The sequence below is a fragment of the Nicotiana tabacum genome, chromosome 4, assembly GCF_000715075.1.
Source record: "Nicotiana tabacum cultivar K326 chromosome 4, ASM71507v2, whole genome shotgun sequence".
In the NCBI taxonomy this organism is placed as follows: domain Eukaryota; kingdom Viridiplantae; phylum Streptophyta; class Magnoliopsida; order Solanales; family Solanaceae; genus Nicotiana; species Nicotiana tabacum.
This window is the reverse complement of record NC_134083.1, coordinates 847,622-875,163: the sequence shown is the minus strand read 5'-3', so window position 1 is coordinate 875,163 and position 27,542 is coordinate 847,622. Positions and strand designations below refer to the sequence as shown.

General features: G+C 36.5%; 2 long non-coding RNA genes and 2 other non-coding genes across 4 annotated transcripts; 3 read left to right on the top strand and 1 right to left on the bottom strand.

The window, feature by feature from the left end:
* Nucleotides 1-6,053: 6,053 nt before the first annotated feature.
* LOC142180248 (uncharacterized) lies at nucleotides 6,054-6,967 on the top strand. The gene is made up of 2 exons (XR_012708421.1): nucleotides 6,054-6,399; nucleotides 6,490-6,967. It is a non-coding gene; the product is annotated as an uncharacterized LOC142180248 (long non-coding RNA).
* LOC142180507 (small nucleolar RNA snoR64a) lies at nucleotides 6,712-6,783 on the top strand. The gene has a single exon (XR_012709128.1). It is a non-coding gene; the product is annotated as a small nucleolar RNA snoR64a (small nucleolar RNA).
* A 51-nt stretch (nucleotides 6,968-7,018) lies between the features above and the next one.
* Nucleotides 7,019-7,098, top strand: LOC142180495 (small nucleolar RNA R38). Its single transcript, XR_012709118.1, has one exon. It is a non-coding gene; the product is annotated as a small nucleolar RNA R38 (small nucleolar RNA).
* Nucleotides 7,099-12,779: 5,681 nt separating this feature from the next.
* LOC107763400 (uncharacterized) lies at nucleotides 12,780-25,413 on the bottom strand. Its single transcript, XR_012708420.1, has 2 exons — nucleotides 25,201-25,413; nucleotides 12,780-13,391 (listed from the first exon to the last, which is right to left on the bottom strand). It is a non-coding gene; the product is annotated as an uncharacterized LOC107763400 (long non-coding RNA).
* Between the last annotated feature and the right edge of the window lie 2,129 nt (nucleotides 25,414-27,542).

Genomic DNA, 27,542 nt, shown 5'->3' with positions numbered 1-27,542 from the left:
ATCAAAGTCTACTAGGTTCAACAACCAGCATGCTACTTGTCATATAAGAAGACATCCTGGAAGAGGGACATAAACTAAACAGAGTTCAGCAACTGTAGTTGATTGCACAAGTGTCTAAAGAGGAAGTGTACAATGCCATGAGGGATATAAATGATCAAAAAGCACCAGGGTGTGGTGGGTTTAACTCCCATTTTTCAAGAAAACCTAAGACGTTGTAGGTGATGAAATTACTATTGTCGTGATAGAATTCTTTGACACCGCAACACTGTATGAATCTATAAATTACACAACAGTAACAGTGATACCAAAAGTTAAAAATCCATTAACAGTGAGAGAATTCATGCCTATTTCCTGTTGCACAGTTCTATACAAGATTATATCCAAAGTCATCACTAGAAGAATGCAGGGGGTTGTGGACAAGCTAGTAGATTATAGTCAAGCTGCTTTCGTGCCGGGAAGAGTTATAACGGACAATACTAAGTCATGAGCTGGTAAAAGGGTACAACAGGAAAAGCATTTCTCCTAGATGCATGCTCCAAATTGATATGCAAAAAGCACATGACTCTTTTGAATGGGCATTTTTTGAACAACTTTTATCTCGGTTGCAGTTTTCTACCAAATTTATCAAATGGGTCACGGTATGTCTAAATACAGTATCATACTCAATCACTATAAATGGTAAGCCGGGGAAACCATTCAAGGCAAAGAAGGGATTGACACAAGGTGACCCAATGTCTCCCTATTTATTTGTACGGGGATGGAATACTTCAGTAGACGACTAAAAAGGATGGCTAGGAATACGATATTTAAATATCAACCAAAGTGTGCGAAATCCAAGATTATCGAACTAAGCTTCGCTGATGATCTCTTGTCATTTTATAAAGGTGACATAAGGTCTATACAGCTATTGGTGAACTACTTCCAAGAATTCTCAGCGGCATCTGGCCTATGTGCTAATCTGACCAAGTGTTCAATCTACTTTGGTGGTGTGAACCTTATAATGTAGCAACATATTTTAGAAATACTGGGATTCTCAAAGGGTGAACTTCCGTTTAGATACCTTGGAGTACCCTCAAGCTCTAAGAGATTATCTATCATCCAATGCCAACCCCTATTGGACAAGATGATTGGTAGAATAACATGTTGGACTACAAAGTTTCTCTCCTATGCTGCTATAGTGCAATTAATCAATAGCGTCTTATTTTCCATCCAAACCTTTTGGTCTCAGGTATTTATTCTCCCCAAGAAAATCTACAAGCAGATTGTGCAACTTGCCGGAAGTTCCTTTGGACTGGAGAAACAGAAGGCTCTAACAAAGCTCTCATTTCTTGGGATACTTTATGCCAACCAAAGTCAGCAGGTGGTGAAAACTTCAGTGATATAGAGGTATGGAACAAGGCGGCCATCTGTATATATTTTTAGAACTTGTGCAAGAAAAATGACAAGTAATGAATTTTGTGGGTACATGCTTACTTCTGGAAAGGGACTCCTATCTGGGAGACTACCTGCAACCAAGCTTCATGTCTATAAAAGAAAATTTTTAATACAAGCAAATATGTAACACGGACAAGCCTATCAATGAGCGAGTTGCTGAATATGGACCAATTTTCTATCATGCAGATGTACCACAAATTGAGGGGTGAGTATCCTAAGGTACCTTGGAGAAGACTAGTTTGTAATAACTACGGTGCACCTAAATGGATATTCACACTTAGATTGGTTGCCCATGAGAAATTATACACAAGGGACATGTTGACAAAACGGGGTCTACTGTCCAACCAACTATGCCCTTTGTGTAACTTAGAGGAAGAAAGTATAGACCATTTGTTCTTCAAATGTGGGGTGGCAGCTGAGATATAGCACAAAATGTTACATTGGCAAGGAATTTCTAGACAAGCAATTGGATAGAATGATGAGAGAAATTGGGCTATAACTCACTTTAATAGGAAGAGCTTCAGCACAGAGGTGTTTAGAATGGTGTTAACTCGAAGCATCTACTATATCTGGCAAGAAAGAAATCAAAGAACATTCACGAGCAATCAAAGGCCGGCTGATATCATCACCAAGTTGATTGTCTAGGACGTGATCTTCCGAGAGAGTATGATACCAAGACTGGCAAGGAAGCTGCAAAGTCTTAATTTTTATCCATGAGCTTGTATTGTTAAGAGTAGCCTAGTTGATATTAGTTGCTATGCTAGAAACTGGGGCTATTTGCCCAACTTCTAGTTTTTTTTCTCTTTTTTTGAGCTGTACATATCTTTACTTGGTAAATAAAAGTTTTACTTACCAAAAAAAAAAGATTATTACTACTACTAATTTTAATAAACGTAACTCTTCTAATAATTTCTTTTGTAATTGTTTGGATTGCTAACGCATCTGAAAGCGAAAAAGTATTTCTCTGATAACAAAAGATCTACTTATATTAATCTTGTAGGGAGGCATCATTTCCACATTGAAAAAAATTATTTTAGAAAGAATCAGTTGCAGTGATATTACCCTAAAACTTTATATATTATATTATATAGGTACTGAAACTTGGTCTTTTCTGTAATTCTGGAAATGTCAATACTTTTGTTACACTACAAAGAAAAATAATTACAGTATGGATAAAGAATCAACTTTTGTGAATATAAATACTCTCATGGATGTAAAAATTTTGTCACTTCGGTGAACAATAACTACGGTGCACCTAAATGGATATTCACAATTAGATTGGTTGCTCATGAGAAATTATACACATGGGACATGTTGGCAAAACGGGGTCTACTGTCGAGCCAACTATGCCCTTTGTGTAACTTAGAGGAAGAAAGTATAGACCATTTATTCTTCAAATGTGGGGTGGCAGCTGATATATGGCACAAAATATTACATTGGTATGGAATCTCTAGACAAGCAATGGGATGGAATGATAAGGAATTGGGCTATAACTCACTTTAATGGTAAGAGCTCTAGCGCAGAGGTGTTTAGAATGGTGTTACCTCGAAGCATCTACTATGTCTGGCAAGAAAGAAATCAAAGAGCATTCACGAGCAATCAAGGGCCGGCTGATATCATCACCAAGTTGATTGTCCATGACGTGATCTTCCGAGAGAGTATGAGGCCAAGAATGGCAAGGAAGCCGCAACGTCTTAATTTTTATCCATAAGCTTATATTGTTAAGAGTAGCCTAGTTGATATTAGTTGCTATGCTAGAAACTGGGGCTATTTGCCCAACTTCTAGTTTTTTTCTCTTTTTTTTTTTTGAGCTGTACATATCTTTACTTGGAAAATAAAAGTTTTACTTACCAAAAAAAAAAGATTATTACTACTACTAATTTTAGTAAACGTAACTCTTCTAACATTTTCTTCTATAATGGTTTGGATTGCTAACGCATCTGAAAGTGAAAACGTATTTCTCTGATAACAAAAGATCTACTTATATTAATCTTGTAGGGAGGCATCATTTCCACATTGAAAAAAATTATTTTAGAAAGAATCAGTTGCAGTGATATTACCCTAAAACTTTATATATTATGTTATATAGGTACTGAAACTTGGTCTTTTCTGTAATTCTACAAATGTCAATACTTTTGTTACACTACAAAGAAGAACAATTACAGTATGGATAAAGAATCAACTTTTGTGAATATAAATACTCCCATGGATATAAAAATTATGTCACTTCGGTGAATAATAACTACGGTGCACCTAAATGGGTATTCACACTTAGATTGGTTGCTCATGAGAAATTATACACAAGGGACATATTGGCAAAATGGGATCTACTGTCCAACCAACTATGCCCTTTGTGTAACTTAGAGGAAGAAAGTATAGACCATTTGTTCTTCAAATGTGGGGTGGCAGCTGAGATATAGCACAAAATGTTACATTGGCAGGGAATCTCTAGACAAGCAATGTGATAGAATGATGAGAGGAATTGGGCTATAACTCACTTTAATGGGAAGAGCTCCAGCACAGAGGTGTTTAGAATGGTGTTAACTCGAAGCATCTACTATGTCTGGCAAGAAAGAAATCAAAGAGAATTCACGAGCAATCAAAGGCCGGCTGATATCATCACCAAGTTGATTGTCCAGGACGTGATCTTCCGAGAGAGTATAAGACCAAGACTGGCAAGGAAGCTGCAAAGTCTTAATTTTTATCCATGAGCTTGTATTGTTAAGAGTAGCCTAGTTGACATTAGTTGCTATTCTAGACACTGGGGCTATTTGCCCAACTTCTAGTTTTTTTCTCTTTTTTTAAGCTGTACATATCTTTACTTGGTAAATAAAAGTTTACCTTACCAAAAAAAAAGATTATTACTACTACTAATTTTAGTAAACGTAACTCTTCTAACATTTTCTTCTGTAATAGTTTGGATTGCTAACGCATCTGAAAGCGAAAAAGTATTTCTCTGCTAACAAAAGATCTACTTATATTAATCTTGTAGGGAGGCATCATTTCCACATTGAAAAAAATTATTTTAGAAAGAATCAGTTGCAGCGATATTACCCTAAAACTTTATATATTATGTTATATAGGTACTGAAACTTGGTCTTTTCTGTAATTCTACAAATGTCAATACTTTTGTTACACTACAAAGAAGAACAATTACAGTATGGATAAAGAATCAACTTTTGTGAATATAAATACTCCCATGGATATAAAAATTATGTCACTTCGGTGAATAATAACTACGGTGCACCTAAATGGGTATTCACACTTAGATTGGTTGCTCATGAGAAATTATACACAAGGGACATATTGGCAAAATGGGATCTACTGTATCGTGTGGCACGCCGTCCACTTATATATATATCATGGGAACCGGAGTCTCTTCTGCTTATTTCCGATATTTCATTTTTATCTGTTACTCCCCGATAGCATGTCCCCTCCCAGTTTTACTTTGTATTATCTTGTTATTGTTTTCTTGCACTTGTTGTATATATATCTGTACAGGTTAATTGTGGTAGGTACTGTCTAGCCTCGTCACTACTTCGCCGGGGTTAGGCCAGGCACTTACCAGCACATAGTAATAATACAAATAGACAATTTAATTGCACAATAAATTAGATCACTAATCATTAATCAATTTAACCAAATTCTCCCAAGTGGATATATTGCAATGGTCAAATACATATACAACTCATTCAACTTGGTCCCATTTTTTATTTTGGCACTCTATCTCAACCTTGTTCCATTTTCACCCTCCAACTCTATTCCTTATGTTTCATTTTAACACAAAAGCTAAAACGAGTGCAAAAAAATATAGCGCGCGCGTATATACAAATCTGAGATGTAATAAATATCCAATTAAATGTTGATCATCCTTGTCAAATGGGTCAATACTAAAATATCCTACCCGGATTACTTGGTGTCCATGATACTTTCAGTTCAATTTGAAATCCACAAGAATAAATATCCATTCCATTATGAAAAAATAATTTTCTTTGAGACATGGATTCACTTTAATCTTTAAGTTTATATGAAATAAATGATAAAAAAAACCAGGTGGCAACATTTAATTGGATATTTATTACACCTTAGATTTGTGTATACACACGCGCTATATTTTTTTGCACTGGTTTCAGTTTTTGTGTTAATATGAAACATAAGAAATAGAGTTGGAGGGCCAAAATGGAACAATATTGAGATAAAGTGCCAAAATAAAAAATGAAGCCAAGTTGAATGTGCCGTATATGTATTTGGCCTATTGCAATTCAAGATGAGGTAAATTCCTTTTTCGCCATAGGCAAGTATTTTGGAACTGAGTTCGAACTCCAACACCCTTTCTTAAATTTCGTGCCCTGTCAAACAAGTTCACATAAATTGGGACAGAGGGAGTAATAGCTTTTAAAATATTGGCTAAACCTCTAAGAACAGAAGTTGAAAGTGGCTATTTTGCAATTTTTCCACTGCACTCTATTGTAAGAGCCCACAACTTAAATGAATAGATTGACTGTAAATGGGTTGGGCCCAATTTAGGTTAGCAGTCCAAAGTGGATGTAGTCCAGCTTTAGGCCCTAGCACTTTTGACAAGGTGCTCCCACAAACAGCTCAAACCTAACCCTAAATCGTGAAGCAGCAGCCTCGTTGTCTCTCTCTATATATAGTGCTATGTTATTTGCTTGAGGTCATTCATGGCCTGCTCCATCGCTCAAACCCTAATCTAGTCCATAGCAGTATCCCCTTTCCCATTTATATCATCTATTCACGTTTGTAAATGGTCTGCGTACTAAGTGGTTCTCATACATTGATTTGTGGTGTATTGTATTTGGGGATGATGATGAAAGGAAAAATACAGTTATCCCTGTCTGATTTATTCAGTGCTGAATCTTTTCCTCTCATGTCTGACCTATTCACGTAGTACCTATTTTCCTCCTTTTTTTGGGTGTGTGTGTGTGCTAGGAAGAAGAAAGTGTGGTAAGTGTTTTCTATTTCTTATTATATCCTTGCATACTTATTCAGTGCTGAAATGTATTTTTTGAAGCTAAGTTTTTACATTTTGTGAAGTAACGTCTCAAAGAGATTGCCTATGATGATACCTACATAGCCACGGAAATGCTAGTTTTATGGACTAGCTACAATGTTGATTATGGCAATTGACTAGGACGGTCTGAGGCTTCTTACTAGTAACTTTTTTCCTTTTGTTTTGAAATCATCCTTAAAATTAAGTCACAAAATTATTTGACTGTTTCTTTCATTCTTTGTGCTAGATAGAGGCATATGATGTGTTTAATTTGAGATGAAAACTCATATTCACATATTGAGTATAATGATCCTCATCTGAATAGGAAGATCTGATGCTTCTACATGAATGCTTTCTGTATACTGATTGCTGACTGCTCTGTTTAATTTTCATTTAATACTAATGCTCTGTTCATTCACATATCAACATGACTAACTCACAATCAACCCTTTGTAATTCAATCCTTTGATTTTACTTGTAAAACTCTATCAATGTATTGGTTGCTCATGCTGCCTTATCAAACTTTTTGGCATTCTTCTTAGAGTAAGTGTATTTCCGATGGCATATTTCATATGTTATGGATGATGAGATAAGCAATTCACAGTTATCCCTGTCTGATACATTTTGATGAATGCTTGTGATCTGACATGACTTTAATCTTTTTGACGTAGATTCTTCTAAATCTAGTGTCTTCTCGTGGGAAAATCTTTATAGGGCTTCTGATCTAACCAATCCCCATGCTTAAAACTCGAGCTGGGCTCTAAACTTGTTTTTGCGAGCTATTTGTTTGCACTGCAAACTGGTGACTTTTCTTTCTTTGATTCTCTAGAACTGTTTCTTCTGCTCGTTTGGAATATAAAATCTTAAATAATTAAGAAATGATGAATAACAGCAAGTATAATGTCATATCATTGTATGAACATTATTATTGTCTGGTTTTTGATTTATATTCGTGGAAAGTTTCGCAATGGAACAATGGCTTACAGAACGGCGTTTTTGAATAATGAATCAGAAACGATTCCGTCCGAAGTTGCCCAATAGTCTCTTTTTTTGTGTGCCAAAATGCAATAGTGCCTTTGAAAAATAAGATTGAAATGTTTGGCCAAATTTTTAGAGTAAAAAGTCATTTTGAAAGTGGGAAAAATATTTTCTCTCGAAAAGTACTTCTGTGCTAAACTTGTTAGAAAAAAAATATATTTAGAATCAATTTTTGAAAGTTAGGTCAAAACACTAATTACTTAAGTGTTAGACAAACACAAATCGATTCTAGGATTGTTTATATACAATTCCTTTCAATAGAAAGGTTTTAAAGTTGGGTATTGTATGTAGGGGTGATAAAAGTGGTTCAAACCCATCTGATCGCTCAAGATGTATGGGTTGGGCATAAGATACTTTAATGATGGGATAAGTTTTACCACAATTCTTCTAAACCCACTATTTTGAGTTTTGTTGTTTATATTATTTTTGAAATGTATTTACCCTTAATATTAATGTTTTAATTTAATTGCAAATTGATATAGTTGTGTTATTTATATACAAATATAGCATTAGAATTCAATTTCACCCATTTCTTTTCCTCTTCCTTTCCTACTCCTCTCTCAAGAAAGGATCCACAAATTACTATTGGCAATGGTGCTAAGTGGCTTGAAATTGACTCAAAAATCGAAGAGCAAAAAATAGTAATATGAATTTCAATTTATTTTGATGAAGTATAGCAAGTGAGCGGAGTGTTAATATAACTATAAGGGTTGGTTTTAAAAAAATTAAATTTTGTAGGACACAAAGATTTCTTTTATTTTGCGCAAAAAAAAACTACGAAGTTGGTCAGTTTTGTAAAAATAATTTAAAAATAAAATATTTTGAAAAAAGTGCTTCTAATTCAAATTGATAAAGTTTTGGCAATATCATTGTATGAACATTAGTATTGTCTGGTTTTTGATTTATATTTGTGGAAAGGTTCGTAATGGAACAATGGCTTACAGAGCGTCGTTTTTTGAATAATGATTCAGAAACGATTCCGTCCGAAGTTGCCCAATAGCCTCTTTTTTTGTGTGCCAAAAAACAAAGTGCCTTTGACAAAAAAAAAAAGAAATGTTTGACCAAACTTTTAGAATAAAATTTTATTTTGAATGGGGGAAAAATATTTTCTCTCGAAAAGTACTTTTGTGAGAAAGTTTTGAAAAATATACATTTAGAATTCATTTTTAAAAAGTTTGGTCAAAACACTAATTACTTCACAAGTGTAGACAGACACAAATAGATTTTTACCAATTTTTTTTTGAAAAGTACTTTCGAAAATAAGCCGATTTTAAAAGTTTACCTGTTACAAGTCAGACTGCAAAGCACAAAAAGTAGAGCAATGACTTTTCATTACTGAAGCTTATAGCCTGTTTGGATTCAAAAGTGCTTTTTCTCAAAAATGTATTATTTGTTTGAAGCAGTTTGTGTTTGACTAATTAATTTGAAAAGCACTTCTGAACAGTAATTAGTGTTTGGCTAAATTTTTTAAAAAACTGATTCTAAATGAATTTTTTGTCAAAAGTGTTTTAAAAATGTGCTTTTGATGATAAGTTACTTTTTTCTGTTTTTTCAAAATTGCTTCTGTTTTTTTCTTTAAAAGTACTTTTTTCCCTTTTAAAAGGTTGGCCAAATAATCCAGCTTTGAAAAAAGTGCTTCTATGATCGGAGATGCTCGGCCAAACAGGCCATAATTAGTGAAACTGAAAAATCGAGAACTAAGCAATATTGTAATTTTTACACAAGCCATACATAGTGTACTGAAAATATTAGGAGCTAAATTATTTTTTTTGAAAAATACTGTAGTCACTTTGTATAATACTTCCTTGGCCATGCATATTTACAAATTCTAATTAATATTATTTTGTTTAGCTCAACAAAGTAATGAGGAAATACCTGCTTTGGTGCAGGATTGTTTATATACAATTTCTTTCAATAGAAAGGTTTAAAAGTCGCATATTGTATGTAAGTGTGACAAAAGTGGTTCATACCCATCTGATCACTCAAATTTTAATGGGTCGGGCATAAGATACTTTAACGATGGGCTAAGTTTGACCACACCCACTATTTTGAGTTTTGTTGTTTATATTATTTTTGAAATGTATTTACCCTTAATATTAATATTTTAATTTAATTGCAAATTGATATAAGTTGTATTATTTATATACAAAATATAGCATTAGAATTCAATTTCACCAATTTCTTTTCCTCTTCCTTTCCTACTCATCTCTCAAGAAAGGATCCACAAATTACTATTGGCAATGGTGCTAATTGTGACTTGAAATTGACTCAAACATCGAAGTGTAAAAAATAATAATATGAAATTCAAAATTTTGACGAATTATTGGAAGTGAGCGAAGTGTTAAACTACAAGGGAATGAACTTGATTTTCGGTAGTGAAGTATTAATATAAGAGCAACCATTTCTGTCGGTTTCTTAAAAAATAAATTTTGCGGGACACTAAAAGAGTTTTCTGTATTTTTGCACAAAATAAAAATGACTGAAGTTGGTCAGTTTCGTAAAAACAATTAAAGGGAATGAACTTGATTTTCGGTAGTGAAGTATTAATATAAGAGCAACCATTTCGGTCGGTTTCTTAAAAAATAAATTTTGCGGGACACTAAAAGAGTTTCCTGTATTTTTGCGCAAAATAAAAATGATCGAAGTTGGTCAGTTTCGTAAAAACAATTAAAGGGAATGAACTTGATTTTCGGTAGTGAAGTATTAATATAAGAGCAACCATTTCGGTCGGTTTCTTAAAAAATAAATTTTGCGGGACACTAAAAGAGTTTCCTGTATTTTTGCGCAAAATAAAAATGACCGAAGTTGGTCAGTTTCGTAAAAATAATTAAAAAATAAAATATTTTGAAATAAAATTTTATATTTTGTGAAACGTGTGCATGCTTATCCTGAAATACCTACAAATTTTATAAATTTCTGAACCGCTAACTTTCGAACCCGTAATGAAATAATGTTGAGATAGAGTGCCAAAATAAAACATAAGAAATAGAGTTGGAGGGCCAAAATGGAACACGGTTGAGATAGAGTGCCAAAATAAAACATAAGAAATAGAGTTGGAGTTCTAAAATGGTCCAAAAAACTCTTCATTCTTTTCTTGAGGTTGGAACTGGTCCTTATTCACATCAAGTGATCGAACAATCATTGGAGTACTTAATGGATGTGCCCCATCCATGTAAAACCATTTTAATACCTTTTTTATGTAGCTAGATTGATGAACAAAAATCTCGTTTGCCAAATGTTCAATTTGCAAACCGAGACATAATTTTGTCTTTCTCAAATCTTTCATCTCGAATTCCTTTTTTTTTAATAATCAATTGCCTTTGAGAGTTTTGTAGGAGTTCCAATACGGTTTATGTCATCAACATATACGGCAAGTACAACAAACTTCGATGTTATTTTCTTTATAAAAAATACATGGACAAATGACATCATTTATATAACATTCCTTTAATAAATACTCACTAAGGAGGTTATACCACATTTTTCGTAATTGCTTTAAGATCATACAAAGATCTTTGCTATTTGATTGAAAATATTTCTCGGACTTTAAGTTATGTGTGTCAGTCATTTTAAATCCATCAAAAATTTTCATGTATATTTCGTTATCAATTGTGCCATAAAGGTATGATGTAACCATATTCATTAAATGCATGCCAAGCCTTTCATAGACAACAAAACTAATAAGATAACGCAATATTATTGCATCCATAACAGGTGAATATGTCTCTTCATAATCGACACCAGGCCTTTGTGAAAATCCTTGTGCAACAAGGCGTGCCTTATATCTTTATACCTAATTTTTCTCATTTCCCTTACGTACAATGACCCATTTATAGCCAGCAGGCTTAACACCATTACGTGTTTGGACTACATACCCAAAAACTTCACGTTTCGCAAGATTATCCAACTCAGATTGGATTTCTTCTTGCCATTTTGGCCAATCACATCTTTGTCAACATTCTCCAAGAGATTGAGGCTCAAGATTCTCACTATCTTGCATAATGCTAGATGAAATATTATATGCAAAGACATAATCCACCACTATATCTAATCGATTCAAATTCGTCTCAATATCGATTGAGTTTATTGATAGTTCCTTATTTTCTTAAGTCACAGGCTCAATGATTTTCTCATGAATCTCAAGATTGGTTAAATCATGGGTTTCTTTATGATACTCATTCGTAGTGTCATCTTGATCATTTGTTTTCCTTTTACAAGGATTTCGATACTTAGAACCCAATGGTCTACCACGCTTTAGGCGTGCTTTTGACTCATTAGCTATGACACTAGAAGATTGTCCAACATGGACATGAATACGGATTGGAACATTCTCTGTAGAGATATGTGATTTCGTTATCCTTTTAAGATCCATAAATGCATCTGCATTTGATTTGCTATTTTCTGCAAATGGATAATCTTTTGCACCTCTTTTTTACAAATTGAGGCGCGTGAATTAAGATGAGACAATGATGGATTTTTTCACAAAATTTCTCGTTTGGTTTAACATTTTCTCCCCTAGTTTTGGGAAAAATGTCTCATCGAATCGGCAATCTGCAAATCGAGCAGTGAATAAATCTCACGTTAATGTTTCGAGGTAGCAAATAATGGTGGGCGATTCAAACCCAACATATATTCCTAACCTTCTTTGGAGACCCATTGGTGACGTCCATCCTACTCTCTATATAAAAGTAGCATGGTCGTTAGCAATAATAAACCCAACAAAGAATGGGGTCGAATCCCACAAGGAGTAGGTATGTGTTAAAGTGTCCAAATGAGTGCAAACTTGATGATTCTTAATGTAATCTTCAAACAAAGAGTGATTGTTCAATTATGTCTACAATTACTACTAAAATTTAACTAAGGAATTCTATCAAACACATAGAGTGCAATTAAGATGTAGTTATAACAAAAATAAGAGAAAGGCGCTAGGATTACTTCCCCCTCGTGTAGGCTATGCTTTGGGTATACAAATCGTTAATTCTAGTTAATTAAGCATGTGTTATGACCTCAAATTTCTATTCTACCAACTTAATGTCTTCCAACACTTGAGAGGTTTCCGCCCCAAGTTGCTCCTCCAAGACAACTAAGGCTCAATGATAAGTAATTGATTAGCCCAAGTAGAAATCACACTATTCCTAGCTAGATTTCGTTAATCAAACGGTTAACCCACTTAATTTCTTACTAATTACTTTATACCTAAGCTACGTTCTACACTTCCAAGCTAGAACAAGCAAAATAGGCATGAATTTAGTGTTTGCAACCACAAAATCAATCAATAAATCATGGAGTAATTGGATAACACAAAGCTTAATCAAAATTTGAATTTATATTAATAACCCAAAAATATAACCACACTTAGGGTTCACAATCCTAACTTAATAAACTTAGCTAGACATATTAAGAAGGGAGAATACAAAAAGAGATGAAAAACTAAACATAATAGCTAAAGAGGAAAGAAAGATTGTGTAGAACAATGGTGAAGTCATCCAAATTCCTCAAGAAGAAATCCCCAACAACTGCTACATAAGTATCCTTCCAAAAAGATACCCTAGAATGACTTAAAATAGCTATTTATACTAAGCCCCACGACAGGACAAAATTGCCCTTCAGTCAATTGCGTAGGCTAGATGCATGGGCGTAGGCTAATTGCGTAGCCTACACAAGTTTGAACACTTCACCTTTTTTCCTCTGCGTAGGATATCTGCATAGCCTACGCAGGTTTGCGTAGGCAAAAACAGAATGTCTTCAAATCTTTACTTCTCAGGTTTTCCTCTGCGTAGCCTACGCAAGGCTACGCATGGTCTTCAGCTCAAACTTCAACTTTTCTTCTATTTTTCACTTGGACTTGGTCTTTTCTTGATATTTTTGATTATTTTTCATTCTTTAAGCGTACTCAAACCTTCATTACCTGAAATCGATCCGTTCAAAGCATAATTAGTTACTTTTTTCCAATAAATGGGGCATAAAATCTTATAAAAATACAAGAGACATTGGCTAAAAATCCAACTTATCAACTCTCCCAAACTTACAATTTAGTTGTCCTCAACCAAATCAAGACTCAAACTTAGGCATGAATTCATTGAAGCTATTAAACAATTAAACTCACAAGCTAAAGCTAGCATCACAACCAAGCTAAGAAGCAGTCAAGCAAAAAAACCCATGACTTCGGTTGGTACCACAACTATCGTCAAATGCATGACCGCTCAACAACTTCCAAAGACTTTAAATTTCAAAACCACATGAGTACTCAACAAGTCAAGAAAATCTTTAAGTCACAAGGCCACTTTCTTTTGTTCATGTGTCCCAATTGAGAAAAGAAACATTAATCACACCCGAGTTTCCATATGCCCTCACAAATCAAGAGAGATTCACACACACACGTTATGATATTTTCAAAGCGAAAGTGGGATATGAATCAAAAAAAGTAAGCACTCTCTCTTACAAAAGAAGTTCAAATGTACAAAAGTAGTGCCATAGGCTTGCCCCTCACGTAAATCTCCACTAATGTATGTGTGCTTAGTTCAAAATCATTTAGGACTTGCGAGAAAGTATTGTAGGTTTTTTGGTTGGAGGTAGGGCATCAATATGGGTAAAGAGTGATTACGACCTTCCTAAGCACTACAATCTTGACAATTTAAAACACAATCCCTTTCAAAATTCCACCCTTTTTGCTCTCATTTTCAACTAGGCAAAGTGATTTAATTACACCATTAAAGCTCCTTAGTTCGCAAGGCTTTCCCTTTGTGATCATCACCTTTGTCACGAGTCTTTAGTCTTCCCTTTTTATTTCAACTCTTTTTTTTTGGTTGCTTCACCTTCAAGTAGCTTTTACATCACACTTTTTTCACCTCCTCCCCCAAACTTAGGCTTTTGGCCTAGATTGTAATTTCAAGTGCTTAAGAAAGTCGGGGCATAAAAAGAGGTTAGCATAAGAAGGGAAGAGGGCTTATAATGTGGTTGACAATAAAAGGCTAATTGCTCAAAAGGGTTGACTAGGATAATCTTATCAAGGGTAAGTAATTAAAGGCACAATCGGTCCAAATAAAGCCTAAATTCATTTTCTAAACCAAGCACAACCTAGAATTTTGCCTCGAAACACACTTAGGGCAAGTTCTAGACCACAATTGACACAAAAGAACTCAACAACAACCTCACCTCACATGGCTCATGTACACTCAAAGCAGATATATGCATTCAAATCCCAATTGAAACACATGAACGCAAAACGTTGCCATAGCTTAAAAGCTATATAGTGACATTAAGGCTAACAATGGAACCTAAGGATCATGCTAAAAATAATAAGCTCAACTACTTTCTAGAATTTTCAAAAACATGCATTTCATGGAAAGTTGTTTCAAGGCATACATCTAAGTAGTGTTGGTACCAAACAAGTCAAAGGTTAACTTTGGGACACCGACACTACTAAAAATAAACATATTCCCGGTTCAAGTTGCATCTTTGGGAAAGAACCATGGCAAAGAAAACCCAACGAGATTATTTCTAATTCCTAGAAAATGTAAAACAAAAGACCAATAAAAATAAAAGAAGAGAAATTACTAAAAAGAAAATATAACGCCAACTAATGGCAACAAAAAGTGTCAATTATACCAAAATTCATCAATCCCCCCCCCCCCCCACGTAAAAGTTTGTATTGCCCTCAATGCAATCAAAGAAAGTATAGGTGTAGGGTAAATAAGCACTCCCTCGCTCCGAGCGAGGTGGCATCCGAACTGATTTGAGCTCCTCGACGCCAAGCTATCCTGGATGGGGTGTCCTAACCATTTTCGTGGGAGGGTGAACGGGAGCAACTGTGTGCTCATCAGTTAGCGGCTCACTCTCCACTATCATTCTTGCACAAAGCTGCATTTTGGGCGTCATCCCTATAAATTTGGGAGTCATCTTGTAGTCCAGATGGACCCACATTAAGACTCTCCAACCTCTTGAGCCTGCTATCCATATCCTTGACCATACTTTCTATGGACAAAACTTTACCGTTTAAAGACTGAAGTGTATCAAGCATGGCTTGCTTGATCTTGTCCTTCTCCTCCCTTCTCTTTGTTCTAGCCTCAGTTTCTTCTCTTTATTTTGAGGCTTTTGCCCCGGAAAACTTTGCAAAACCCATATGTATGCTCTTTATGGGTGCCATAATTAGTGTGTGCTTGGGAGGTTTGACACTTCGTAACTCTTGTTTAAAAGAGGCATCAACTGGATGAGTCATGGCTCGCAACCTCTCATTTGTATCAACAATCATTGATCCCATAGATGCTAACAATTGTTTCACATTGTCACTTAGCACTCCAGGTATACTAATGGATGAAGAAGGTGCCTCAAAAGTGGTTGGAGGCGATGTACCGGAAGGAATCACAGCTACACTAGTAGTGGCATCAGAGGCAGCAGAAGATGTAGTGGAGGCATTACGAACATTAGGCAAAGGAGCAATAGGTAATGGTATGGATGATGATATGGCCAGATCACTTTTCTGCATCTTGGACAATTGATCAGAAGTTATGTGTTGGAAGATTTTTGTTGGAGTGGCGCATGGCAAAATGCGATCAGACGGAGAAGCTGGTACATTGTACTTCCTGAAGAGACTAGTTAGGAATCCAGGAAATGGCATGGCGCTTGTGCTCATTGAGAATTTCTCCCTCAGCTCCATCATTACTATTTCACCCACATCCACCGGCCATTTGGGCATGATAGCCGCAATTAGACTAGTTCGCGGTTCAGAAGCCTCAGCATAGTTCATTGATGACATTAATTTGTTGGCCTCAAAGATATTCGAAGCCACAATTGTAGCATTAAACCCAGTTTTGTATATTTTACCTTTATGTGTCCATGTTGGATTTGAATTTTTCATCTTCACAATGTTTACCGCCCAAGTCCTATTAGCCTCTCTGTTACGTAATGTACTTGCCAATCGACTGTTATCTTGTGCTTTCAATCCAATCAATTCATTGAATTCATGTGCATTCAATGGTACCCACATATCTCTAATTGTTACCCCAGATAATAAGTGTTGTTCCTCTTTGCTTAATGCACTAACTTGAGCGAAGAATTCATGCAAAAACGTCTCATTTCTGGCCCATGATTTAGTAAGGATCATCCAGTTTCTCCTAACTAACTCATGGTAAAACTCCGGCAGATTCTTGTCCATATCTATCGATATGTAAGTGATCTTTAGCAAGTGATCTTCTTTTGGTAGGGGTGTAGTTACTAGTGGTTTAGCCGGAAGAAGTCTCATTGTGTCCTCGACTTCTTGCACAACTTGTTGGTCAACAATTGCTTCTTGAGATGTTGAAGGAGTTGTGGCCATGGGTGGAAGAGGAGTTACCTGTGAGTGTGAAGCAGGTTTAGAAGATTTGTCACTGACTTTAGTTTTCTTCTTTGTGGATGGTGCAACAGTTGGTGCATCCTTTCTTTTAGTTTACTTTTGTGGAGCAAAGGATGTAGAGCGTGAAATATCTACTTGGATCATCATGGGGAATGATGAGTCCCGAAGCTCAGACATTTGCTTGCCATGGGCCTCCCTTAGAGGTGCCCTTCTTAGTCCTTCTTCACCCTTATTGCCTTTCTTTGCTTTGCCCGACACACTTTGTTTGGAAGCCATTTGTGCCTAGAATCAAAACCATTCATGAGAAGCTAGTGCAAAAAATAATTAACTACTCTAAATACCTTAAACTATCTTAAAAAGAATGAAGAAAGAAGTCAAATAATCAAAAGGAAGTAAAAGAATACAAAAAGGAAAAAAATGCATTAGTGTGTATGCGTGTGCAAGGCCAGTTAGCAAGCACAAAAATCCCCAGGGTCTTCAGACTGTCCTGGGTGTTTAAACATGTCCAAATACTCCCTCTTTGTGACTTAATTTCTCATGGATTAGCACACATTTAGCAATGATTTAAAGCGCGGCTCACTTGATAGCACATTAGTAATGAATAAGCAACAAGAATAAATCTTCACAGGTCCAAAATGTAATAAAAATAGCCTCGAAAACCCTCAGTTGCAATTTCGATGACGAACAATTTCAAGTTCTCTCAGCAAAATTCAGCTTGCTACATTAGCTTCTAATTATCAATAACACAGAGATTTAAGCTAAAACAAGCATAACTTTTACGTTGTATTCTGTTTTCAGCATACACGTGAAGATCAATCCCAAAGAATCAGGCAGACTAGCAATCAATTCCTTCAAACAAACTCATCAAGCACTTAGCTTTGCACACATTTTAACATCAATTAAGCAGGGGCTAACAAAAGCTCAAAGTCCGAATCCATTTACAACACCTTAATAATGAACAATCACAAAAATTAGGCTCTAATTCAGCTACTACTACTCAGAAATCAAACTCAAAGAACCTTAGAGTAACTGAGTTCAACTATGCCATTTCATCAGGTTTGGACCTCAATTTCTCCTGGGATGGGTACAATTTGGCACAAAGTAGAGATTTCCTACTGTATGTAGCATAGTAGTGTAACGACCCTACCGGTCCTTTTGAGTATTACAACCCCGTTCCCCCATTTACTCCTTAATTTATACCTTACAATTGATTTATGACTTATCGAGTTAGTTGGTTCGGGTCCCGAAATGATTTCGGAGTGAAATGAGATACTTAGTCTCATAATTAAAAACTTAAGTTGGAAAAGTTGACCGGATATTCACTTATGTGTAAACGACCTCAGAATTGAATTCTGATGATTCCAATAGCTTCGTATGGTGATTTTGGACTTAGGAGCGTGTCCGAAAAATTATTTGGAGGTCCGTAGTGGAATTAGGCTTGAAATGGCAAAAATTGAATTTTTGGGAATTTTGACCGGGGAGTTGACTTTTGATATCGGGATCGGAATCCAATTTTGGAAATTGGAATAGTTTCGTTATGTCATTTATGACTTGTGTGCAAAATTTGAGGTCAATCGGACTTAATTCGATAGGTTTCAGCATCGAATATAGAAGTTGGAATTTCTTAGTTTCATTAAGCTTGAATTGGGGCATGATTCGTGGTTTTAGCGTTGTTTGATGTGATTTGAAGCTTAGACTAAGTTCATATGATGTTTTAGGACTTGTTGGTATATTTGGTTGAGGTCCTGAGGGGCTCGGGTGAGTTTCGGGGTGGTTTCGGATCATTTCTAGACCATTTTTAATTGTTGGTTTTTATCTACAGAGGTGTGCATCGCGATCGCGAACATTTGGTCGCGTTCGCGAAGAGCAAACAGCAGTTTGGGGCCTTGTGAATCGCGATCGCGAAAGCTCTTTCGCGATCTCGCAGAACAAAATTTCTGTTGCACTGACCCGACTTTGGAAGCTTATATCTCGCAATCTATAAGGAATTTGGAGATGATCCAAAAATGAAAGTTGTAGCCCTTGATGTTTAGTTTCAGAAAGTCAAACCATTTGTCATTTGGAGTTTTGTACAAAAAGTTATGACCATTATGCTAGAGGCTGTTTGGAAGAGTTGGGGAGTTTGTTCTTCGCGATCGCGAGTGGTTTTCCGCTATCGCGAAGGGCAAATTTTGGGCTGGAAATTTCTGTGCTTCGCGATCGCAAAGCATTTTCCGCGATCACGAAGAGTAAATGTGTGGGCAGAAGCTATATTTCAAGGTTTCGGCCATTTTAACACATTTGGAGCTATGGAGCTCGGATTGAAGCGATTTTTTAGGCGATTTTCACCATATGGATTGGGGTAAGTGATTCTAACTCGGTTTTGGTTAAATTACACGAATCTATTATTATTTTTATCAACAAATTAGTATTTTGGGTTGAAAATTGTAGAAAAATTCTTAGACTTTAATTGAGAATTTGAAGGCCGAGTTGTGGTCGAATTTGAGTAATTTTGGTATGGTTGGACTCGTGGTTGAATGGGGGTTCGGATTTTGTGAGTTTTATCAGATTCCGAGACGTGGGCCCCAATGGCAATTTTTGAGTGTAATTTCGGATTTTGTAGAAAAATTAGTATTTTCATATGGAATTAATTCCTATAATTTGTGTTGACTGAATCGAATTAATTATGGCTACATTCGAGCCGTTCGACAGTTGATACGCGCAGAATGAAATTTCTCGAGCATTGTTTAGCTTGCCCGATATTGGACTCGGCTTGTTCGAGGTAAGTAACTCTTCTAATCTTGGAGCTCAGGGTATGAACCCTAAATATACGTATTATGTGAATTGTTTGGAGATAACGCACATGCTAGGTGACGGGCGTGTGGGCGTGCACTAAAGAAATTGTGACGTAATTGGTTTCGTGAAATGTTGTAGTCAAATAATCTTGACATTTTCTTTGTAGTTTTATGTGTTAAAGAAATTGAGCTGAGAATCATAAAAAATAAAAAAAATAAAAATCATGCTGAAGCTATGTGCCAGTATTATTGAGACCCACATAGGTCATATTGATGTTGAATTATTTGTTTAAAATGAAATTTCATACTCAGTCATGTTCATTCATTGCATATCATCTCTCAGTCTCTGTTGCTATTTATTGATTCATCATATCATCATTTTGGGCTAGTTTCATGACATTGTGAGCCTGAGAGACTGGAGAGATTGATGACTGAGTGAGCCCGAGGGCCTGATTGTGAGGATGATTATGGGATCGGGCTGCACGCCGCAGCAGGCCATATTGGCTTTATATACTTTATTATTATGGGATCAGGTTGCACGCCGCGGCAGGCCAGATTGGCTTATTATAGCACGTGGGTTGTCCGTGCGGATACAGATATTGATACTATAGCACGTGAGTTGTCCGTGCAGATTATAGCGCTTGGGCTTACGGAGCCCCTCCGGAGTCTGTACACACCCCCAGTGAGCGCAGGTACTTACTGAGTGCGAGTGCCGAGTACCGAGTGCCGAGCGATTGGGAGGACTGAGTGACTGTGAGTACTGAGTAACTGTGAGGACTGAGTGATTGGGAGGACTGAGTGAAATGATACTCTGAGAGTATGCATATGATTTTATCACTGAGTTGCATCGCATTGACATGCACATTTGACATACAAGCATAGAGATGCATTTTTCTCATGCTGTACGGTAACCACGTCATTCATGACTTCTCTCACACATTTGACATACAGGCATAGTGATGCATTTTTCACTAGTTATCTGGAAGGAAAATGAGACATCTTATTTATTATTAAAAGGATTTTTGGAAAAATTACTGTTTTCAAACTTACTCATATTTTTGGCAACTTTGGTGAATGATTTGGGTTTTCACTGATATACTCAGTGTTTTTGAGAGTGAGAAGCGCAAAAAAGCGACAGGGGCTCGCCTCGCTTCAAAAGCGAAGCGCAAAGCGAACCGCACGCTTCATTGAAGTGAAGCGCAATTCTTAAAAAACATAATGTAAACCTTGCAAAGACAAAATATAAATAATCAAAAAGTTTAATTTAAAAACTTAAAAGTAGGTACCACCAAATCCTCCACAAACCACAGGACAAGCAAAATCAAAGCTACTAAATTACTAGAATCAACATCTTATTCCTCTTCCTCTTCATGAGCACTTTCATCTTCATCAATTAGGGATAGGGATCGACTTGTAGTAGCCACACTTTTTCCCTTCCTAATCGAGCTTGAACTTGAAGTATTCCCCCTTAAACCATAAGGGTTCTCCCCAACTCCACTAGCATCCGCAACATCACCCCAAGTGAAATTAGAGTCGCCTTCAATTACTTCTTCATCTTCACAATTTTCGGGGACTCCGGTTAGCCACTCATTAGCCTCGTCAATATTGTCCAAAAGAATTGGATCAATTAGATTGCGGTGGTTGTAGCGACGTCTCAATGCTCTATTGTATTTTATGAACACTAGATTATGGAGGCACTTCAAGGTTAGTCGATTCCTCTTCTTTGTATGAATCTGCAAACAAGATGTGTCAACTAAATAGTAGGAAGGACAATTGAGATATAATTTACTTTATCTCAAAACACGAAATTATTCTTTTTATTTCTCACGTGTTCAAAAACGCTCCAGTTCCTTTCACATCTGGAAGAACTACAAGTTAAACTTAGAACTTTGATCGCGAAAGTCTGTAAATCCGGAGTCTCTGTACCATATTGGTCCCACCACTCAACTATAGAAGTGAAAAAAAATATATTCAAGAGTTAATAAGTATAAAAAATACATTAAAAGTTAGAGCTATAAAATATAGAAGCACTCGATCACCTGGCGACTTCGTCTTTCTTTGTTTAATAGCCAGTCGCAGCTTGAAAAGTCCTTCACCTGCCTTGTAAATAGCAAACTGATCTACTATCTTTTCTTGCAAGTCTTCATCTGGGGTCAACTTAATAACACACCCATGGAATCCCGTCCACACTTCTCTAGCCAATGAATTATTCTCATACTGATCATAAAAGACTGACGGGTTCAGAATAAGTCCAGCTGCATGCAAAGGTCGATGAAGTTGCTCCGTTCATCTTGCATCAATGATCTGAAAGACCTTTGCATATTTCTGCTCATGAGTGAATGATGCTTGAATAGCCTCATTGGCCCTATCCATAGCTTCATAGAGGTAGCCCATTGGTGGTTTTTAATCCCCATCCACCAAACGGAGTACTTTAACCAAAGGGCCACCAATTTTAAGAGCATGGAGGACATTATTCCAAAAAGAATAAGAAAGAATAATGCGTGCAACATCTTTCCCCCTAGTTTCCTTTGCAAATTTACTCTTGTTCCATTCCTCTGAAATGAACGACTTTCTCAAATTGGCTTTTTGCAAGTGGATACTATGCAAAGTCAAGAAAGCAGTGGCGAACCATGTCTTTCCCGGTTTCACCAAATTTTTTTGTCTGGTGAATCTTCTCATCATATTCAATAACAAGGGTCGTTAAGCAATATAAGAATGTACCCTAGTGCCCTGGCCAAAAACTGTAGAGAAGGGTTTTTCCTTGAAAATGTCCCCGAATATTAAGTTGATACAATGAGCCGCACATGTAGTCCAATAGACATTCGAGTATGCTCCTTGCACTATGCCACTCGCTTTCACATTTTCACTCGCATTATCGGTAACCACTTGAACAACTTTGCTTGGGCCAATCTTTTCAATGGTGTTCTGAAACAAGGTGAACATTTTGATGTGGTCAGTGGACGAGTCGCTAGCATCAATCGACTCAAGAAACAAATTTCCCTAATCATTTTCCCAGTTCTTGTTGTCCACTTATCCATCATAATGGAGCATCCATACTTGTTCCACACAACTTTATGTTCCTCCACAATTTTATTGGTCTTCTCCACTTCCTTATTTAGATAAGGACCTCTGATTTCATGATAAGTGGGAGGCTTCATTCCAGGGCCATATTGACCAACGGCCTCAATAAAGTCTCCAAAAGTGTCAGTATAGTTGACACAATTGAAGGGGAGCCCAGCATCATAGACCCATCGTGCAAAAGCTTTAACTGCACGATCCCTCAAAATGTCCTTAGCTTCCACCGCTCTTTGCTTCTGGCTTCTTTGGGAAATAGCAATATATAGGACCTTTAGTCCTACTCGTACCCGTCGATCCATGGCTTGAAGAGATAGCATCTCTTCCCCGTTTTGTTGGAAGTGACAAACCTTCACCTTCTTCAATATCATCATCATCATCAGATTGGTCACAAATGGTTGATGACTCATTTGATTTTTTTTGCTCCTTCTTCTTCTCAACAAAATTCTTTATTTCATCCCTCACCTCCGGTGGACATTTCGGACAACTTGTGACATTTCTATCGCCACCAATAAGAAGGAATTTAAAGCGATAAATTACCCCCTTTGTAATCTTGTTACAAAACTTGCATGCAACATTTGTACTATTCTTCTCATCAACTTTATCGCTATATCGCCAAGTCAGGTTTTTCTCTTTCAAACTTTGGGACATTTTTAAATCCCTATTAATATAAGAAAATACATAATCAAATAAACTGAAAATACATATAAAATTAATCAAATAAACTGAAAATATAACATATATATAATAATTAATTTTATAAACTAAAATACACATTAAAAAAATCAAATAAACTGAAAATATAACATATATATAATAATCAAATAAACTGAAAATATAACACACATGTATAATAATAATTAATTTTATAAACTGAAATACATATAAAATTAATCAAATAAACTGAAAATATAACATATATATAATAATTAATTTTATAAACTGAAATACACATTAAAAAAATCAAATAAACTGAAAATATAACATATATATAATAATTAATTTTATAAACTAAAATACATATTAAAATTAATAAATAAGAAGAATAAGGGGGGGGGGGGGGAACAGCCTGCCCTAGCTGTGCAGACGGCTGGACAAAAAAAACCGAAAAAGAAAAGAAAAATTACCTGGAGGCTGAAACCCTAGTTGGCTGCTACTGCTAACGTTGGGAAGGAGAAAGAATGGTCTTTTCACTTTAGGTCTGTTTTGTATAATAAAAACAAAGACCAAAATTATTTTTTTTTTAAAATGACCCCTCTGAACAGAAGCGAGCGCTTCTGCGCTTCTCACTTCTGTGTCGCTTCGCGCTTTTTTGGCTGAAGCGATCGCTTCTGCTGGTCGTGTCGCTTCAGTTAGGAAAAAGCGACGGCTTCTCGCTTCGCCTCGCTTCTCGCTTATAAAAGCGACGAAGCGCTCGCTTTTCAAAACACTGGATATACTTGAACGGCAGACTATTTTCAGAAATCAAGATTAAGCTAAGCATTTTATCTTTGAGTTACTTCTTTTATTACATGCGTTATGTTGTTATGAACTGATGTTGGTTATTGGAGTTGGACTCTGACCTTTGTACCAGCTCGTCACTACTTTCAACCTAAGGTTAGTTTGTTATTTATTGAGTACATGGGGTCGGTTGTACACATACTACACTTCTGCACCTTGCGTGCAGATATTGGATGATGATGTTGCTGTGATCGACGAGAGTTGGATTTGAAGACGTATCTACGTTCTGGTTGTAGCTGTCTCTTGTTCGTGGTAGCCTTAGATTTATAAAAATCTGTTTATGTAGATTTCGAACAGATGATGTATTTATTTCATACCAGCTTTGTAATTTCTAATTTTAGAAGCTCATGATTTGTAGTACCAGTCCCTGCGGAGTGAATTAGAGTAAGTTAAATATTAATTGAATCGAATTATTGTTATTGGGCTTACCTAGCGAGTGAGGTTAGGTGCCATCACGGCTAGTTGGATTTTGGGTCATGACAAGTAGTGATGAGAAATCAACCATAATCCACCTTCAGAACATCTATGGTCTAGCCATAATTCACATTCGAACTGCCCCTACACGACTAAGTTTATTCAAACAATTTCATGCTACTCAACTTCGCACTTCGTGGTTGTTACAAATTAAGCAAAACTAGCATAAACTTGAAGTTCGACTCTATTCCTAGCACATGAACAATGAGAAATCAACAAGAATTAAGCTTCAACACACCAAGGATTACTCAAAAATCAAAGTCAAAGTTCCCATGTTTGAACACATTCTCTTAGACAATTAACCAAACACTTTGAGTGCAAAATCATGACAGAACTTTTCAACCAAAAATTCACTGCCCTCGCCCAACAATTACACCATCCAATTGGTATTCAACAATCACCCAATCACAACCAATAACAGTTACTCTCAGAAACAACAACAATCTCGGCAAGAGATTCACCCACAAGAACAGAAAAGGAGAAGAGAAATCGGGAGAGCTGAGAGAGGGAAGGGAGTACCAACGAATGAAAGGAGAAACGAGAGAGAAGAGATTGAAACATACCTGAGATGCTTAGAGTTTCCAGATTCTGACCAGAGAAGAAAAAGAAGTTGCGGAGTGCGTAGGGTGTGCGTGGGAACCAGAAGTTACGAGGAGAGAGAGAGAGAGATTGTGTGTGGGGGAGGAGGGGGTGAGGGTAAAGGTAAACAAAATAAAATTAACTGGTGAAAGGGATTTGATTATATTATTGTTTGACTTAAGTCTAAAAATAAGAAAATACTTACCGGTGACCAAATTTTGAATTGGTCAACTTTAGTCAAACCCTCATTTGCATAAAAGGTCTCCTCGTGTGTAGCCTTTACTTTTGCTACAATGTGTCACCTGCGTAGGCTACGTGCAAATCTGCGTAGCCTTTGCGCAAATCATCATCAGGTTGCTAAATTTTTTTTTTTTAAAAAGCTTCTGTTTTTGCCTACGCACAAATACTACGCAGGGTTGCTGTTATAGCTGAAGCTATTCTTGCACACTTAGCAAAAATTGAGTCACTTCCTTTCCTCCAACACTTCACCTTCACACACTTAAACATCAAAATCATCAAAGCACAAGAACAAAAACACACAAAATTTAAAATCAAAATGCGTAAAGAACTTAAAATTATATATATATTATTATTTATTTATTTTTATATTTTTTTTTATGACTAAAAACTTGAAAACGATGGGTTATCTCCCGCCAAGCGCCGCATTTAACATCGTGGCACGACACCATAGCGAACACAACTCAAAATGTTATTGGGGGTTCCCCCAACTCAACTTCCGAGACCACTCTTCTTGTATTAATAGAACCTAAATAATGTCGAATCCGTTGTCCATTCACTTTAAAGATCCTTTTACCATCACCAGACTCCAAATCCACGACACCAAATGGGTAAGCATGCACAACCTTGAATGGCCCAGACCATTTTGATTTTAACTTACCCGGAAACAACTTAAATCTAGAATTGTAAAGAACAACCAAGTCCCCCAGGTGAAATTCCCTCTTCATGATCTTCTTGTCATTGAGATACTTCATTCTTTGCTTGTATAATGAAGCACTCTCATATGCTTGGAACCGAAATTCATCCACTGCATTAAGTTGAGAGACTCTTAAGTTTGCCACATCGACCCATTCCAAGTTGAGTTTTTTCATGGCCTACAAAGCTTTGTGCTCCAACTCCACCGGCAAATGACAAGCCTTTCCAAACACCAACTTATATGGAAACATGCCGATTGGTGTCTTGTAGGCTGTTCTATAAGCCCCAAAGAGCATCATCAAATTTTCTTGACCAATCTGTACTATTGGCATTGACATTTTTGGCCAAAATGCTCTTAATCTCACGATTTAAAACTTCAACTTGCCCACTTGTTTGTGGGTGATACGGTGTGGAAACTTTGTGATTGACTACATATTTCTCAAGTAAAGTGGCAAACGATCGATTACAAAAATGAGAACCACCGTCACTTATAATAGCTCTCGGAGTGCCGAACCTTGTGAAAATATTCTTCTTAAGGAATGCGGTGACACTTCTTGCTTCATTGTTTGGTAGAGCTACGGCTTCCACCCACTTTGACACATAGTCAACTACCACAAGGATGTATTTGTTGTTGTAGGAGCTCACAAATGGCCCCATGAAGTCAATTCCCCACACGTCAAACAACTTCACCTCCACAATCGGATTCAAAGGCATTTCATTCTTTCTTGAGATGTTGCCTTGACGTTGGCATTGATCACAAACTTTGATTATAGTGTAGGCATCTTTGAACAAAGTGGGCCAATAGAATCTACACTCAAGAACCTTAGCCGCGGTCCTATTTCCTCCATGGTGTCCACCATAAGGAGATTCATGGCAAGCCCTCAAGATCGTCATCCCTTCCTCTTTTGGAACACATCTTCTTATAATGTTGTCAACACATATCTTGAACAAATACGGTTCCTCCCAATAGTAGGAGTCATTATCCCTCAAAAACTTCTTCTTTTGGTATGAACGAAGATCTGGAGGTAGTAACCCACTCATCAAGAAATTAGCCATGTCGGCGTACCATGGCAACTCATCATCTACTATAATTGTGGCTGCAAAAACTTGTTTATCGGGGAAGGATTCATTGATCTCCTCGGCCTCCAAAGGTCCCCCCCCAACTCAAGACGAGACAAGCGGTCTGCCACTTGATTTTATGTGCCCTTTCTATCCTTGAATTTCAAGTCAAACTCTTGCAAGAGTAATATCCATCTAAGCAACCTTGGTTTGGACTCCTCCTTTTCCAAAAGGTACCGGATTGCGGCATGGTCCGAATGTACCACCACCTTTGAACCTACGAGATAAGAACGAAACTTATCAAAAGCATAAACAATTGTAAGAAATTCTTTTT